Source organism: Mauremys mutica, unplaced genomic scaffold (genome assembly GCF_020497125.1).
Source record: "Mauremys mutica isolate MM-2020 ecotype Southern unplaced genomic scaffold, ASM2049712v1 Super-Scaffold_100186, whole genome shotgun sequence".
NCBI classification, from domain to species: domain Eukaryota; kingdom Metazoa; phylum Chordata; order Testudines; family Geoemydidae; genus Mauremys; species Mauremys mutica.
In genome coordinates, this window is record NW_025423282.1 from 44,296 (window position 1) to 62,323 (window position 18,028).

General features: G+C 48.4%; 1 non-coding gene across 1 annotated transcript; it reads right to left on the reverse strand.

Annotated features, from left to right (window-relative positions):
• Positions 1–996: 996 nt before the first annotated feature.
• Positions 997–1,069, reverse strand: TRNAK-CUU. Its single transcript has one exon. It is a non-coding gene; the product is annotated as a tRNA-Lys (tRNA).
• Between the last annotated feature and the right edge of the window lie 16,959 nt (positions 1,070–18,028).

Consider the following 18,028-nt stretch of genomic DNA (forward strand, 5'->3'; position numbering starts at 1 on the left):
AAGAGCTTGGGTCAAAGTGCAATGTTGTTCTAATTTAGGTTAGGCTAGGTAAGAAGGAAAAACTAAATTGTTTGCACAAGTAAGTGTATTTGTGTAAAAGGGTGCAGAGGCTGGGCTTTAAGGGGCAGATAGCCATATTGTAGTAGTTGGAAGCTTTGCTTTCCCCATGGCCTCCAAAGAGTTTCCAAGCATTCTGAAGAAGGCCAGGAAGTTGCGTTCTTCCGGTTGAACTCCAAGTGAGGAAGGCAAGGTAGACTTATGTTGAAGAGGGTAACTCCTTGACCGGGAATCAAACCCGGGCCGTGGCAGTGAAAGCACCAAATCCTAACCGCTAGACCACCAGGGAGATTGCATTTGTGGGGTTGGGCTTGACTTTCTAGGCCTACTTTCTGTCCAACTGAGGCCATTCGTTCGTCTTCAAAGAGGGTTAACACAAGCTCTGAGCTCTTCGTTTCCTTACGGTTCCATACCTATTTTTAGCACTGATATGAAAAAGAAACAGAAAACATATTAAAACAATTTCCAGTATTGTTATACATTGAGGCCACGTCTTTTTTTTTTTAAAACAGTTTTATTGCTATCTTGTTTTACTCTCCATGGGCTTACAGAAATGTACGAGGGATGAATAAGATGTGGTTGGAATCGTCAGCCTTAAGCAATCTCCATCCCAATGAAGAGGGCTGGTGGAGGATTTGAGAAAGAAGCAGTTATCTCAACTACTGAGCGCTGGCAAAGATATAGAAATAAGTAGAGAAGCTCTAGATGGCTGCTCAGGGGGTGGGGGGCAATCAGCTTGTGAAAGGTTATTTTTTCCCTCTCTTGCCTGGGCTAGAAGAGACTCAACTCTCTTAGGACCATGGAATTGTCAATGTGTCTTGTCTTCATGATGTACTAAAGGTCCGAGACCGCCTCAGCTGGTTGAGAGGACAAAGAGTGGATTCTGTTATGCTCTGAGACTCTAAGGGAGAGAGTGATGTTGAAAAGTGCAAAATCAAACGCCCAACGTGGGGCTTGAACCCACGACCCTGAGATTAAGAGTCTCATGCTCTACCGCCTGAGCTAGTCGGGCTAGGCCTCAAGGGCTTGCAAAGGCACAGACAGTGCACAAGAAGAGCGAAGGAAGTTTCTTTGCGTGCTGAGATTCGTTTCCTGACATTTGCCTTCTTTCCTGGTTCCTTCGCTCTCTAGCTAGCAAACAGGGCCCGTTCCAAGGCTAGTTAGATGCTGGTGTCTAGACCAGAGAAGTGGGGTTCATCTAGCAGCTGCTCAGAGAAACCTGGCTGGGAGGGTGGAATTTAGGATTCTCCCACCAGGAGGAGGTGCTGTTTCTCAGAAAAAGCTTCTCAGTGCCCAAAGAGGGGGCAGAGAAGACAGTTCCCCGCCGGCTGCCAGACACATCTTTTCACAGGGAATCAGAACCCCCTGGGGTAAAACTCCTCCAAGGATGTGCGGCTCCAGGAATGTCAGAGAAGGGAAGGACTGTTTGCTTTAGGAAGTGGGTGCGGGAACCTGCAGGTCCTTAGGTCCCTCCAGCGTCCGATGAAAGCATTTGCGGGGAAGGGGCCGGGGTAGACAAAGACAGGAAAGACGGGCTTGCAGCTCCTGTGCAAACACCATGTTGCCAGCGGTCCAAGAGAAGCAGGTGGGGGTTCGAGCATTTTGGCTGCTTCCTGAGGGCACGGAACTCACAACCTGGCAATGCTCAGAGCCCCGTTCCTCGGGAGTTTTCTTTGTGTTGGTCTTGTGATGCTGAGGGAGGAAGCTGAAGCATCATTTGAGTTTGTTTCAGTGCCTTCGGTTGGGCCAAGGTTGTGACCCTGAGCACAGGGGTTCCAGCTCTTAACCCCTGAGGGAATGGACAATGGACCAACTTTTCTCTGAGTCCTGAAGCTGGGCTGCAGCCTGGCCTAGGAGGCAGCCCTATTGGTTGACCTACTGGCCCAAAGTCACTTGGGTGGTGTTGGTGTTCCCCAGGGATGCTGAAGGGCCTAAGGGAGGAAGGCTCAATGCTCCCCCCTATCAGTCAGGGCGGAAGAGGAGGGCTGCAAGAGTGAGCAGGTTGATGGCTCCGCCTTCTAGCGTTCGGTTGGGGACGAGGTGGGGAATGTGAACTGGGAGAAATGGTTTCTGTCCTGTGAGGAATGGCTCAGCCAGTGGCGTAAGTGGACCTCGTCATTATCTACAAGGTTGTGATGCTCAAGACCCATCTGTGGGGAATTTCCTCAGCCATGTATTTCCCCCTGCTCCACGAGTGCTGCTGAGACCGAACACGGTGGCCTTCCACTTCTTGTGGGGCAATAGGACGTCCCCACCTAGTCAGGAGAAGTGTGGCTTTTCTGCCGTATTAGAAGGGGGGTTAGGCCTGGTGGGCTTTGAAGCCTTGTACGGCTCTACTGTTTTGTGTTTCAATTTTCAGTGGGTGGCTGAGCTGGAGGGCAGGTCAGGCCCGAGGGGAATGGTGGGGCAAATGCAAAGACCGCAACTGACTCTTCCGATATGGCTGTATTTTCTTTTTACCCCACTGGGTGCAGCACCGGGTATGGGATGGCCAATGGTGGGGGAAGGGGGAGCCCCCCCCTCTAGTGTTCTTCTACCCCCACCTTACACCCTACACGATTTTCAGTGGATGGCTAGGTGGAAGGTGCTTGCAGAATGGCTTCATCCGCAACAGTGGCCGCCCTCACAGCAGCGGCGGCCACAGCAGCGAGTCCCCCCGCCCCCTTTGGCTCAGTCTGGACAGAGGTCAATGTACCACTGGGTGAGACAGGCCAATTTTAGGGAGCTTCCTCTGAAGGTGAGCAACTGTCCCCAGAACTTACTGACAGGAGCTGTAAAGTATTTGCAAATGTGCACGGCAGCATGTGCAGAGCAAAGGCTGCCCAGTGGCACTGTGTCAGGCTCTGGCACCGCTTGAGACAATGGACCATCTTCAGCCACCAGGCAACCCAGGATCTACGGCAGGAATGGAGTGAGGAAGCAAGTCAAGCTGAGCAAAGCAGGCAAAAATTCATCTCGCCTTCGTGGGCGCTCGCAATGATGCCCTTTTTGTGTGCCAGGGCTGACAAAAACCTCCCAGACAGAGAAGCAGCAGGCCAAAAAGCCGTCTACACCAACATTCCACACAAAGATGGATTACAAGCCGTCAGGAACAGTATCCCCGATAATGTCACGGCAAACCTGGTGCCTGAACTTTGTGACTTTGTCCTCACCCATAACTATTTCACATTTGGGGACAATGTATATCTTCAAGTCAGTGGCAGTGCTATGGGTACCCTCATGGCACCACAGTATGCCAACATTTTTATGGCTGACTTAGAACAATGCTTCCTCAGCTCTCATCCCCTAACGCCCCTACTCTACTTGCGCTACACTGATGACATCTTCATCATCTGGACCCATGGAAAACCCTTGAGGAATTCCACCATGATTTCAACAATTTCCATCCCACCATCAACCTCAGCCTGGACCAGTCCACACAAGAAATCCACTTCCTGGACACTACAGTGCTAATAAGCGATGGTCACATAAACACCACCCTATACTGTAAACCTACTGACGATTATACTTACCTACATGCCTCCAGCTTTCACCAGAGCACATCACACAATCCATTGTCTACAGCCAAGCTCTAAGATACAACCGCATTTGCTCCAATCCCTCAGACAGAGACAAACACCTACAAGATCTGTATCAAGTGTTCTTACAACTACAATACCCACCTGCTGAAGTGAAAAAACAGATTGACAGAGCCAGAAGAGTACCCAGAAGTCACCTACTACAGGACAGGCCCAACAAAGAAAGTAACAGAACCCCACTAGCCGTCACCTTCAGCCCCCAACTGAAACCTCTCCAGTGCATCATCAAGGATCTACAACCTATCCCTCACTCTCACAGATCTTGGGAGACAGGCCAGTCCTTGCTTACAGACAGCCCCACAACCTGAAGCAAATACTTACCAGCAACCACACAACAAAAACACTAACCCAGGAACCTATCCTTGCAACAGAGCCCATTGCCAACTCTGTCCACATATCTATTCAGGGGACACCATCATAGGACCTAATCACATCAGTCACACTATCAGAGGCTCATTCACCTGCACATCTACCAATGTGATATATGCTATTATTTGCCAGCAATGCCCCTCTGCCATGTACATTGGCCAAACCAGACAGTCTCTACGTAAAAGAATAAATGGACATAAATCACATGTCAAGAATTATAACATTCAAAAACCAGTTGGAGAACACTTCAGTTTCTCTGGTCACTCATTTACAGACCTAAAAGTCGCAATATTACAACAAATAACCTTCAAAAACAGACTCCCACGAGAGACTGCTGAATTGGAATTAATTTGCAAACTGGACACCATTAAATTAGGCTTGAATAAAGACTGGGAGTGGATGGGTCATTACACAAAGTAAAATTATTTCCCCATGTTTATTTGTCCCACTACTGTTACTCACACCTTCCTGTCAACTGTTGGAAATGGGCCATCCCGATAATCACTACAAAAGGTTTTTTTCTCCTGCTCATAATAGCTCACCTTAAGTGCTCACTCTTGTTATTGCGTGTATGGCAACACCCATTTTTTCATGTTCTCTGAGTATATATATATATCTATATCTATCTATATCTGTCTAGATAGATATAGATATATATATCTTCCTGCTGCATTTTCCACTGCATGCATCTGATGAAGTGGGTTTTAGCACACGAAATCTTATGCTCAAAATTTGTTAGTCTCTAAGGGTATGTCTACACTACAAGAGTAGTTCGATTTAACTTAGGTCGAATTTGTGGATTCGACCTTATGAATTCGAATTTGTGTATCCACACTAAGGACACTAATTCGACTTTGTGAGTCCACACTAACGGGTCAAGCATCGACATTGGAAGCCATGCATTCTGGGCAGCTATCCCACAGTTCCCACAGTCCCCGCTTCCCATTGGAATGCTGGGTAGAGCCCCCAATGCCTGCTGGGGGAAAAATGTGTCGAGGGTGGTTTTGGGTAACTGTCGTCATTCAACCGTCACTCCCGCCCTCTCTCCCTGAAAGCGCCGGCGGGAAATCTGTTACCGCACTTTTCTGGTCAGTGACAGCGCGGACGCCACAGCACTGCGAGCATGGAGCCCGCTGCGATCATCGCTGCGCTTATGGCCGTTGTCAACTCCTCGCACCTAATCGTCCACCTATTCCACAGTCAGCTGCTGAGAAATCGGGCGAGGAGGCTCCGGCAGCGCGATGAGGACATGAAGTCACAGAGTGGCACAGACCTCTCAGAAAGCACGGGACCCCGCGCCGCGGAGATCATGGTGGCAATGGGTCACATTCATGCTATGGGACGGCGATTCTGGGCCTGGGAAACAAGCACGGACTGGTGGGACCACATAGTGCTGCAGGTCTGGGATGAATCACAGTGGCTGCGAAACTTCAGGATGCGTAAGGGCACTTTCCTTGAACTGTGTGACTTGCTGTCCCCTTCCCTGAAGCGCCAGGACACCCGGATGCGAGCAGCCCTGAGTGTACAGAAGCGAGTGGCCATAGCCCTCTGGAAACTTGCAACGCCAGACAGCTACCGGTCAGTAGCGAACCACTTTGGCGTGGGCAAATCTACCGTGGGGGTTGCTGTGATGCAAGTAGCCCACGCAATCGTTGACCTACTGCTCTCAAAGGTAGTGACCCTGGGAAACGTCCAGGTCATCATAGATGGCTTCGCCGCGATGGGATTCCCAAACTGTGGTGGGGCTATAGATGGCACTCACATCCCTATCCTGGGACCGGCCCACCAGGCCAGCCAGTATATTAACCGAAAGGGCTACTTTTCAATGGTGCTGCAAGCACTGGTGGACCATAGGGGACGTTTTACCAACATCTACGTCGGGTGGCCGGGCAAGGTTCATGACGCGCGTGTTTTCAGGAACTCTGGTCTGTTTAGACGCCTGCAGGAAGGTAGTTTCTTCCCGGACCACAAAGTAAGTGTTGGGGATGTGGAGATGCCTACAGTGATCCTCGGGGACCCAGCCTACCCGCTAATGCCCTGGCTCATGAAGCCCTATACAGGCGCCCTGGACAGTGACAAGGAGCTCTTCAACTACCGGCTGAGCAAGTGCAGAATGGTGGTGGAGTGTGCTTTCGGACGTCTCAAGGGGAGATGGAGGAGCTTACTGACTCGCTCAGATCTCAGCGAAACCAATATCCCCATTGTTATTGCAGCTTGCTGTGTGCTCCACAATCTCTGTGAGAGCAAGGGGGAGACCTTTATGGCGGGATGGGAGGTTGAGGCAAATCGCCTGGCTGCTGATTACGCTTAGCCAGACACCCGTGCGATTAGAAGAGCCCAGCGGGAAGCGCTGTGCATCCGGGAAGCTTTGAAAGCTAGGTTCCTCAGAGAGCAGGGTAACCTATGACTGTCCAGTCTCTTTACAGAGAAGCTGAACCTGCCCCTGTTTCAGTTACTATTCACTTTTTTCAGCGGTTACATACCCCGTTCACCAGGTTTCCCCCCTTCCAACAGACGTTTAAAAATAAAGTTATTGGAACATTTTTAATTAACAAAGTTTTCTTTACTAACGAATTCGCGTTCAAGGGTTCTAACAGGGACGCAGACTGTGGTGGGTACGGTGTGCAGTGATGTACAGACCGCTTCTACACTCGAGGACTGACAGGCTCCTGCTCCTACAGCGGTCTCTGGGGGGAGGACGGTTACAAGAGGGTGTGCAGGAAGGGGTGGGTTTACAGGAAGGGGTGAGGGGTGTGTGGGAAGGGTGAGTAGGTGTGGGGGGATGATGGCTCTGGCTGGGGCTCAGGGCATCGGAGAGATTCATGGCTAGGGTGGAAGGGCATGGTAAGGGCAGCCTGCCTTGCCATTTGTGGATGCCAGGCGTTCAGACCCTGGGGCAGCATACACCTCCCAGACTGACATGGGGCAGCAGACACCTCCCACAGTGACCCGGGTGCCTAGTGACTGCACTCTGTGTGTGACCTGCTGTTGATCCTGCCCCCATGTCTGTACCCTGGTAATGGTGGCTGTCCTATGCAATTAACAAACCCCTATCTCCCCATCACACAAAGTCTTCTGCAAAGAAACATGACGGAAACAGTAATGAACAGCAAACTATTTTTAATACTCAACTACACAGTTGGGGGATGAAACTGGGATTTGGGATCGGGTGAGCCAGGAAGGGAAGCAATTCTCATACTTTAGGGAATGAGAGCTGTTTGGTACATGAGCGCTCTGCTGGGGTGGAGCGACAGTTTTCACGGCCCCTAGCGCCTCTCCTTCTTGTGATTTTGGGTGAGGGGGGGACAGGACTTTGTGGCGGGGGAGGGCGGTTGCAGATACAGTTCAGGGGGGCTCTCTGCTCCTGCCTGTGGTCCTGCAGAAGATCCACAAGGCGCCGGAGCATGTCCGTTTGCTCCCTCATTAGTCCAAGCAGCGTTTGAGTCGCCTGCTGGTCTTCCTGCCGCCACCTGTCCTCCCGTTCGCTGTGTGAGCGCTGCTGCTGAGAGAGGGTCTCCCTCCACTGGCTCTGCTGGGCCACCTCGGCTCTGGAGCAGGCCATCAGTTCAGCGAACATCTCGTCCCGAGTCTTTTTCTTTCGCCGCCTAATCTGCGCCAACCTCTGTGAGGGAGATGCCGGGGCAGTTCGGGAAACAGCCGCAGCTGTGTGATGGGAAAAAGGAAGTGATTTCCTTGCAAAGATACATGTTTGCGAACACTGAACACAGTCTACTCAGTTTCTGTGAACAAGACCATACAGGGCACCTATCTCATGTGCTCTCAGGACAAGTTCGAATTTTCGGCATTCGCTTTCATTGCCTGGGGTCTTGCACTGGAGATCGGACAAGCGGGGCAGGACAGCTGAATCCGTGTAGCAGCCAGGCCTGGTAAGCCATAAACTTTAGGCTGCTTAAAAGTTAATGGATAGCAGTGGCCTCCTGCTGCAGGCAATCTGGAAAGCATAAAGTCTGACCCTGTTCCAGCCCCTCGCGGCTGTCCCCGGGAAAGATCCCTGTATGCTTTCCCTCTGCAGCCTCCAACACATGGCTGTTAAACGACGGTCATTGTTATGCAAAGGAAAAGTCAAGCATTCACAATAGTAACATTACATTAATTCCTCTAATTAGATGCAGCAGTCGCCGAGCGAGATCACCCTGAGGCGGGTCACTAGGACAGACAGAGAGCGCATGCTGCATGAATCCCTGCACAGACCAGGGCCCTATGCTGCCATGCTGGTGGAGGCAATGCTCCCACTATACCTCAGGATGGCCTGGCGCGGAAGAGTGTGCTTCCACGGAGCCCCTAGTAAGGCACATCTCCCCAAGAACCTTCTCCGTAGGCTGTTCGAGTACCTGTACGAGAGCTTCGTGGAAGTGTCTCAGGAGGATTTCTATTCGATCCCTATATGCATTGACCTTCTTTTCGTATAGTTTTTATTCCTGATTTTAAAAAAATAAATGTTTATATGTTTATAGCACTTACCAACTGATCCTTCCCCTGATTCAGAGTCCGGGTTAATGGCCGGGGAGGGTTGGTAGGGGATCTCTGTGAGGGTGATGAAGAGATCCTGGCTGTCGGGGAAATCAGTATTGTAAGCGCTGTCGCCTGCCTCGTCCTCCACAAACCCTTCCTCATCTTCCCCATCCGCGAACATCGCCAAGAAACTGCCCCTCGACACTATCCCATCCTCAGAGTCCACGGTCACTGGTGGGGCAGTGGTGGCAGACCCACCGAGAATGGCATGCAGTGCCTCGTAGAAGCGGCATGTCTGGGGCTGGGCTCCGGAGCGTCCGTTTGCCGCTTTGATTTTTTGGTAGCCTTGTCTCAGGTCCTTGATTTTCACGCGGTACTGCGTTGCATCCCGGCTGTATCCTCTGAGTGCCATGGCTTTGGAGACCTTCTCGTAGGTCTTTGCATTCCATTTTTTGGAGCGCAGCTCCGAAAGCACAGACTCATCACCCCACACAGCGATCAGATCCAAGACTTCCCGGTCAGTCCATGCTGGGACCCTCTTTCTACTTTGAGATTGCATGGACTCCTCTGCTGGAGAGCTCTGCATCGCTGTCGGTGCTGCTGAGCTCGCCCCGATGTCCAACCAGGAACTGAGATTCAAAATGGCCAGACAGGAAAAGGAATTCAAATTTTCCCAGGGCTTTTCCTGTATGGCTGATCAGAACATCTGAGCTCGGACTGCTGTCCAGAGCGTCAACACAGTGGTGCACTGTGGGTAGCTCCCGGAGCTACTAAGGTCAATTTCCGTCCACACATAGGCTAACTCGACATAGCCATGTCGAATTTAGCGCTACTCCCTTCGTCAGGGTGGAGTACCGAATTCGAACTAAAGAGCCCTCTAGGTCGAACTAATTAGCTTCCTGGTGTGGACGGGTGCACAGTTAAATCGAATTAACGCTGCTAAATTCGACATAAACTCCTAGTGTAGACCAGGCCTAAGAAAAACTTTGTTTTTAAAAATAAAAGCTAACAAATGCCATAAATTAATAATTTCCACGTTTTATCAAAAAGGTGTGCTAGAGCAGGATGATAAAATAACATAAAATAAATAAGCCTGACCACTAAAACCTCCTATAAAGGAATCACATCCTTGAATACTGGCCAAATCTGTATAAAATATGCAGAACTATGTCAAAACTGGTGTTGCAGGTCAGCCATTCGACTCCAGCAAATGTCAGTTAAAAGCTCCATTCCAAATTAAAAAAACAAAACAACCCAATAAACCAAAACGGTCACAGCCTGAAACAAACCTACACAGAAGCAAAATTAAACCTGTGCCAACATTGGAACAAACAATGTAAATTTCTAATTCTAACTTCTTGTTTCTCCCAGGAGAAAAGTGTTTTGCACCCCAGTAACCAGGCTGTCACTGCAGCTTTCCTTTCACTAAATAAGATTTTTACCAAATATAAATTGCCCTCAAATTTCTCTAAGAGCAATTGAAATTGTATCTTTGCACTAATAGCCCAAGTGTGCAAGTCCATCCCCTCAGAGCAGCCCCCACCCTGAGCCCAGGGGAGACTCCCAACTGGTTTTTGCATTTGTAACCCTGGGGCCTGAAGCTGATGAGAGAAAGGGAAGTGAGCGATCTTGGAGCTTTCCGATACCCCCTGCGGGGAGCACAGGGAATTGACTGAGCGACGTCCTGGCTAATTTTCACCTTGTTCTCCGCCAGCAGGCTCTACTGGAGAGCTCGGGAGTGACTTGACCATACCAGCACCCTATTTACATATTAAAAGCCGGCATTTTGGGGCCATTGGGGTGAAATGTGAGTAATTTTGGGGTTGGGACCCACATGAGAAGGGATGTGGACAAACTGGAGAGAGTCCAGCAGTGGGCAATGAAAATGATTAGGGGGCTGGGGCACATGACTTACGAGGACCTACAGGCCATATCCTGTATGTTAAGCTAAGGCAAAGTGAGCATATCTATATTGTGACCTTTTACTCAGAAAGGAAAATTGACCTTTATCTTGTTACTTAAATAGAGAAGTACCCACGCCTGTCTAAGACCTTTACCTAGACGATTCGACAATGGAGAATGGCATAGGGGGGTTTTCAGTGTACCCACAGACTTGACTTAGGTACACCACAAGGGAACTTATGTGCATATGTACATGTCATCAACACACACAAACATACTAGCCTATGAAGTAAGCATACCCTAATGTTTTGTGGGTGAGGAATGAAATTTGGGCATAGGAGGAAGGATTTCCAGCGCTTGTGCCCTATAAAAGAGATAACCCACCTTGCTAGAGCACGTCGCTCTATCATTCTGACTTACTTCCTCCACTCTCTCTCTATCTACTATCAGATAAGTTAAGTTCTTAAACTTTAAGTTTCAAGGGAACTAGGCTAAGCTTGGTTTCCCTAAGTTTTTATTCTTTGTTTATTAGGTTTTGATTTTAAGTTTAACATAGTCAAGTGAACCCTAAGTAACATTAGCTTTTTCTAAACACTGCATCTTTCACTCAAGAATTGAGAAACCTGAACTGCAAAGCTGGTCTTGTGTCTCTTACCACCAGGTTATCAAGGAAGGGTGTGAGTACATTAACCAAAACCTTGTTGCCTATAATGCCATATGTATCTTTTGAATAGCAGTAATGCAACAGTAACTTTGTAACTCAATTAAATTAAATAAAATGTAAAATAATAAATTAAATTTTCATCATATTTTCCAAATTAATATTATTAGTACACCCTAAATCAGGCTACATAGGACAGAGAGTTGGAGTGCAGAGGGATGAGCGCACTGGCTAGGGGGTGCAGACTTTGGGGTGGGGTTAGAATGAGAGGTTCAGAGTGCAGTAGAAGACTGAGAATTAGGGCAAAAAATTGGGCTGTGAGGGCTCTGGAACAAGACAGGGAAAAAGAAAATTGAGAGGCAACAGAGACATCAGGCTAGAGCAGAAAAAGCATGGGTGTGTGTGTGAAAGATTAGAACTGCAGAGGGAAGAAAAAACTTCCCCCTGTTCCCTCTTCCCAGAACATTTAAGAACCAAGTAAGAAACATCTCTTCTCTACTGCAACAGCAACTCTGGCAGATGTGGGCTGAGAGAAGCCAGAACAGGTGAGGCAGGACAGGACAGGACAGGACTAGGCTAGGCCAGGCCAGGCCAGGCCATGGACAGCTAGCCCCCACAGATTTAGTGTACCTGGCCTGAGACAGGGGAGGGGCTCATCTCCTCTCCATTGGGGACATGGTGGGATGAGAGATGTGACAGGGCTTTATGGGAAATCACTATTTGCCTGATTCACGTGCCAGTCCTAGTCCTTGCTGACCCAAACAAACCGTTTATCCTGCATGCTGATGCCAGTTTGGAGGGTCTGTGAGCAGTCTCGTACCAGGAAGTGGAAGGCAAATGTAAATCTGTATCCTTTGCCAGTTGAGGACTGTCTGATAGTGAAACTCACTATCCCATCCACCAGCTGCAGTTCTTGGCCTTGAAATGGGCCATCACTGAGAAATTTCGAGACTACTTGTCTGGTGCTCATTCAGGTATGGACAGAGAACAATCCACTGACTTATGCGTTAACAAGGGCTAAGCTGGATGCTACAGGGCAGAGATGGGTGGCTACTTTTGCTAGCCATAACTTCAGCATTCAATACCAATGCGTTGGTATAATAGGGAGTGTGAAGTATCAGAGGGGTAGCCATGTTAGTCTGGTTCTGTAGAAGCAGCAAATAATCCTGTGGCACCTTATAGACTAACAGACGTTTTGCAGCATGAGCTTTCATGGGTGAATACCCCTTCTTCGGATGCAAGTCAGTGTGATTTATCAGGACCATCAATTCTTGGCTGTGGGGAGGATGTAAGCAGGGTCAGAATGAACTCTACTTTGCCATCAGTTGGTGATGTGTTGTAAAGGCCTTTTGTTGCTGATGTGCATGGTCACACCCACCCTGCATTGCATGATGGGGATGCTTGTCCAAATGGTCATTTCTGCTGCTATGGGATCCCCAGTCTCTTTCTTATTAGGGCAGGAGTAATAAAGTGTAGTTATCCTAGTGATATGAACCAAGGACAGTAGAATGATACTTAGCAGTTCATGATTTCGGGACTCACCCGAACCTATATAAATCTCGTTAGGCAACGGACACGGGTTCCAAAACATAGTAAAGTAAAAGAGATTGAAAATACATATTTGTATTTGTCACTAGGGGGGATTTCTTTTGGTGCCTCTAAATCCAGTTTTTATGGTTTTCTTCTCTCTCTAGTTTAAAAATAGAGCTTTTTATAATTTTTTAACAAATTTAGTTTTATGCTACAGAGCTAAAATGGTTAATGCTAAATGTAAATTTTGACATACCCAGGCTGGTGGGCTCTGAGTTCACTTACGCACTGAAAGTTATAGATAATTTCATAGTGAGGTAAAATTCTCTTTTCACTCAGACTGCAAGGAAGTTTTGCAGATTGGATTCAGGAAGCACAGCTGGGGGGCATGACTTTTGCAGCACATGCACCATCTCTGCAACCAAGGTTTGCTACCCCACTCCATAACACCACACACAGCAGCCTTTTACCTCTCGGGACCAAAAGATACTATAAAAGAGATCTAATAGCATAAGGTTAAAATGAGCAACTGCAGCACTAACAACAATTCTAAAAGATGCAAAAATGCCTCTGTCCCTATATAAGAACAAGCACCTACACACAAAAAACAAACAAACATCCATTCCTACCACCCAGAAGGTTTTGGTGTTGGGAACCCATACCCCTTAATGGTGAGTACTTTACAGGCCAGGGTGAAGCTCTCAGGCCTCAAATGCCAGGTACAGTTACTCTGTCCTTGATCCAAAATAAACAGGAAAATACACTGGATTACTCCTGCCCCAATAACAAAGAGACTGCGGATCCCACAGCAGCTGAAATGACCATTTGGACAAGCACTCCCATCATGCAATCTGGGGTGGGTGTAACCATGCAAATGACATCAGCCACAAAAGGCCTTTACAACAGTTCACTAAGGGATGGCAGGATAGAGTTCATACTGACCCTGCTTAAACTGGATTGTGGCAAAGATTAAAAAACACCGAATGTTAATACTCACCAAACGCAGATCAATCCATCCTCATCATCGTATCCGCTCGTTATACTCCACACCTGAACATAGCCCTCATATGGACAACATACCCTCCTAACTCAGTGTCTATCAGGGCTGTTGCAGATTATGTATTCCTTACGCCACCCGATCTTAAACTGAACTTTGCACCCCTTGGGTAATCTGTATCTGGTTCCCTGAGCACCAGAAACTTCCACATCTAAATGCTGTACTATACACTTTTTTTTTCTTTGAATATCATCTTAATAAAATGTTGATATTTGTTGGAGATCCCGGTTCCTGTTCCTTTGCAAGATGTATGCGTTTGTTCCGGGTTTTAGTCTGCAATGTTAAAGACAATCAAGAACTGCTCAGAGACCATTAATGCAAAAAAGCAGCAAAATTCATCAAACATATAAGTGGTTATGACTTATTAACTTGGTTTTAAAAGAGAAGACCAAGGACCTGAGTCTTCTCCTTGTCAATAATCGCCTACTCAGCCAATCAGGGTAGAGACTGAGGATGAGAGGCCGAGGGTTCTCATTAGAGAGGCCAAAGGATGGCCCAGGTCACCGGTGGGGATCACTGCCCCAGTACTATTTCAGCCCCACCTTTTTGGGTGGACCTCCCACAGTGGGAGCTGCCAAGCACTCCCCTGCAAAACACACACCCCCCGCACACACACACCCTCCTCGTGTTGGGAGGGGAACAGGAGAAAGGACAAAAGAAGCAAGAAACAAAGAGAAAGGAGGGAGGGATGGAGGAAAAGGTGAAACAAAAAGGACAAACCCTAATGTCCCCAGTGATTCTAGGGGACAAAATCCCAGGTGCAGAATAAAATTCTGCCTCCTTAGGCTTGTGTTTTCCATGCCTAGAATTCAACTGTAACCAGATGGATCAGACTGAACAGGTTTCCAACCTCGAGGAGGCTCTTACCTTCTAAACAGTGACGGTTGTTTTCTAGTAAAATCAGGAAAAGGGAAGAGGAAAACTCGAAAGAGGTTCCTCCTGGCGCTCACGTATGTGAACCCGAATACTCTCTCAGTCCTCAAAGAGAGACTTTGAGAAGGAGACTTGCTGAAGCAAAGCCACAGGGGTCTCTGAGGTTTCCCTGGCTCCTCGCCCCTGTCCTGCCTGGCTGATGTCAGCATCTCTCTGTGAGGTCACCACCTCCCCACCACCTTTGACCAATAGTCTGAGGTCCTGCAAAAGGCCTTTGTGATGTCACTGCCACACCCCTCCCTTGCTGTGCTAATGTCCTGCCCCTGGCCAGGCACTGTGGAGGTTTGAGCTACTCCCTGTGGATCACCCCACTCAAGGAGCGTTCGTTCTAGGAAGCAAGCCGGCTAGACAGGGAAACATCAGATGCTGCTCCCAATGCTACACTCAGTTTTTCAGAAATTAGTCGACTTTATGGCCAGAAGAGACCATTAGAGTATCTAATCTGACCTCCTGCATATCACAGGTCTCCTGTATGACACAATAGCTACTCTGGGGGCAAACACATTCCAGAAAGGCATCTAGTCTTCATCAAATGACATCAGGAGATGGAGAATCCACCACTTTCCTTGGTAGCTTGTTCCTGTGCTGAATCATCTTCGCTGTTGAATATTTGTGCCTTAGTTGTAATATGAATTTGTCTCTTTTCACCTTCCAGCCATTGAGTCTTGTTATGCCTTTCTCTGCTCGATTAAAGAGCCCTTTAATACCCAATATTTTCTCTCCATTAAGGCCCTTCAACACTGCAATGAAGTCACCTTTCAATCTTCTTTTGATCAACTAAACAGGTTGAGCTCGTTCAGTAGCTCACTAGAAGGCATTTTTCTCCAGCCCTCAGAACATTTGGTGGCTCTTTGCTGCCCCAGCTCCAATTTCACAACATCTTTTTCAAACGAGGACACCAAAACTGGAGGCAGTATTCCAGTATCAGTCTCACAGATGCCGTGTCACCTCCGGTGACGTTATTGACATAATATGTACCTGACCATGGAAAGAGGGACCAAGCACCAAGCCCCTCCACACTGGGGGGAGGGCAAAACCAGAGCTTGAGGGATTCAGCCCTGGGTGGTGGGGCTCAGACTTTTGGTTTCAGCCTCAGGCCCAAACAAGTCTAACCCCAGCCCTGGTGATCCCATTAAAACAGGGTTATGACCCACTTTGCGGTCCTGACCCACAGCTTGAGAACCACTGCTCTATGCTAAAGGGAGAGAGTTTTCCTGTGGGTGCAGTTAATCCACTTCCCAAGAGGTGGCAGCGATGTCAGTGGGAGAAGCTATATCGGTGGGTGCGCAAGCTGTGGTGTTTACCACATTTAAGAAGTTTAATCAAACCCCATTTTTAAAACCACCTGTGGTCTGGGAATGGCAAAGGAGCTCAATGAAGCAGGGTCTGTCCATCAAAGTCCTGGAGCTCATGATTCCATTCTACTGTGGTAAGGGGGGTATAGCTCAGTGGTAGAGTGGTTAACTGCAGTTTGCGTGGCCTTTGGTTCAAGCCCATCTGCCCTCTTATAACCTTCTTTCTTTTTTTTTTAAAAAGGAAAACATTTCCATTTCCATTCTCCATTCTGTTCAGGAGCTCCACTATACGGGGGTGCTTGATATGAATGGAAACACTCAACATTTCGCTGTCCAAATGCATAAAAACCTAGCAAAGCTGTCCATCAGCTGAAATCAGTTCCAATCCTCTAAGTGTCTAGTTTATGTTTTCATCAATTAAACAAAGGGATCATATGAATGTACATTTGCAGATCCCTCTTCTCCAGGAGCTGTGCTGTGCAGAAGAACAAGAACCACATCCAGCTGCAGTTGAGAAGTCTGATGACGAAAGAGCCAACAAATGTTCTGAGGGCTGGAGAAAAATGCCTTCCAGTGAGCTATTGAACGAGCTCAACCTGTTTCGCTTATCAAAAGAAGATTGAAACGTGACTTCATTGAAGTGTTGAAGGTCCTTAATGGAGACAAAAGATTGGTTATGAAATGGCTCTTTAATCCAGCAGAGAAAGGCATAACAAGACCCAATGGCTGGAAGGTGAAAAGAGACCAATTCATATTACAAATAAGACACAAATATTCAACAGCCAGGATAATTCACTACAGGAACAAGCTACCAAGGAAAATGATGGATTTGCCATCTCCTGATGTCATTTAATGAAGACTAGATGCCTTTCCGGAATGCATTTGCCCCAAAAGTAGCTCTTGTGTCATACAGGAGGCCTATGATATGCAGGGGGTCAGATTAGATGCTCTAATGGTCTCTTCTGGCCATCAAGTCGACTAATTTCTGAAAAATTGAGTGTAGCATTGGGAGCAGCGTCTGCTGTTTTCCTGTCTAGCCAGCTTGCTTCCTAGAACGAACGCTCCTTGAGTGGGGTGACCACAGGGAGTAGCTCAAACCTCCAAAGTGCCTGGCCAGGGGCAGGACATTAGCACAGTGAGGGAGGGGTGTGGCAGTGACATCACAAAGGCCTTTTGCAGGACCTCAGACTATTGGTCAAAGGTGGTGGGGAGGTAGTGACCTCACAGAGAGCTGCTGACATCAGCCAGGCAGGACAAGGGTGAGGGGCCAGGGAAACCTCAGAGATGCCTGTGGCTTTGCTTCAGCAAGTCTCCTTCTCCAGGTCTCTCTTTGAGGACTGAGAGAGTATTCGGGTTCACGTACGTCAGCTCCAGGAGGAACCTCTTTCGAGTTTTCTCCTTCCCTTTTAGCAATTTTACAAGAAAATAGCCGACCCTGTTTAGAAGGTAAGAGCCTCCTCGAGGGAAGGGGTGTCATAGTGGCGTCACAATTCGGATGCCGGTGCCACCCCCCCCCCCACAATGTATGGAAGTTCCCACCACCCTGCTCTGTGTTCACAGTGTGGCAGAGAGCAGCATTCCACAGCAGTGATTTGCTCCTGGCTGCTGGAGCAGAGCAGCAGGCTCAGCTGGCAGAACTTCCCGGAGCGATGAAAGGGGAGGGGCCCATGGCTCTGTAGCAGGAATGCAGGGCAGGCGAGTTCACGGCGGGCATTGTGGGATACTGGAGGAGGCCAGTTATGGCGATATAATGAACAGCAGCGTCTACACTGACACTCTGTCACTTTAAGTTTGCTGCAAAAAGCTCTAGGCCTCTCATCAAAGTTGTTTTAGTTTGTCAGCAAAGCAGGGCAGTTTTGTCGCCAGATGTGGCATTGCAGTGTGTGCACCAGCCACAAGCTGCCGACCGAGGGAGCGTTGTGTGTTTTTCACACACCAGAGCAATATAATTCTGCTGAAACAACTTTGTAGTGCAGACCTGGCCAAAGACTGACTCACACACAGCTTGCAAGGAAAACCTCACCTGCTCCTCTGCTTTGCAGAATCCAAACACAAGCAAAGCTTGTCAGGCCCCTGTAAAGATGGCAGGGAGTCAGGTGTGGGCAGGGCCGGCTCTGGCTTTTTTGCCACCCCAAGCAAAAAAAAATGGGGTGGGGCCACCGGAGCAACAAAA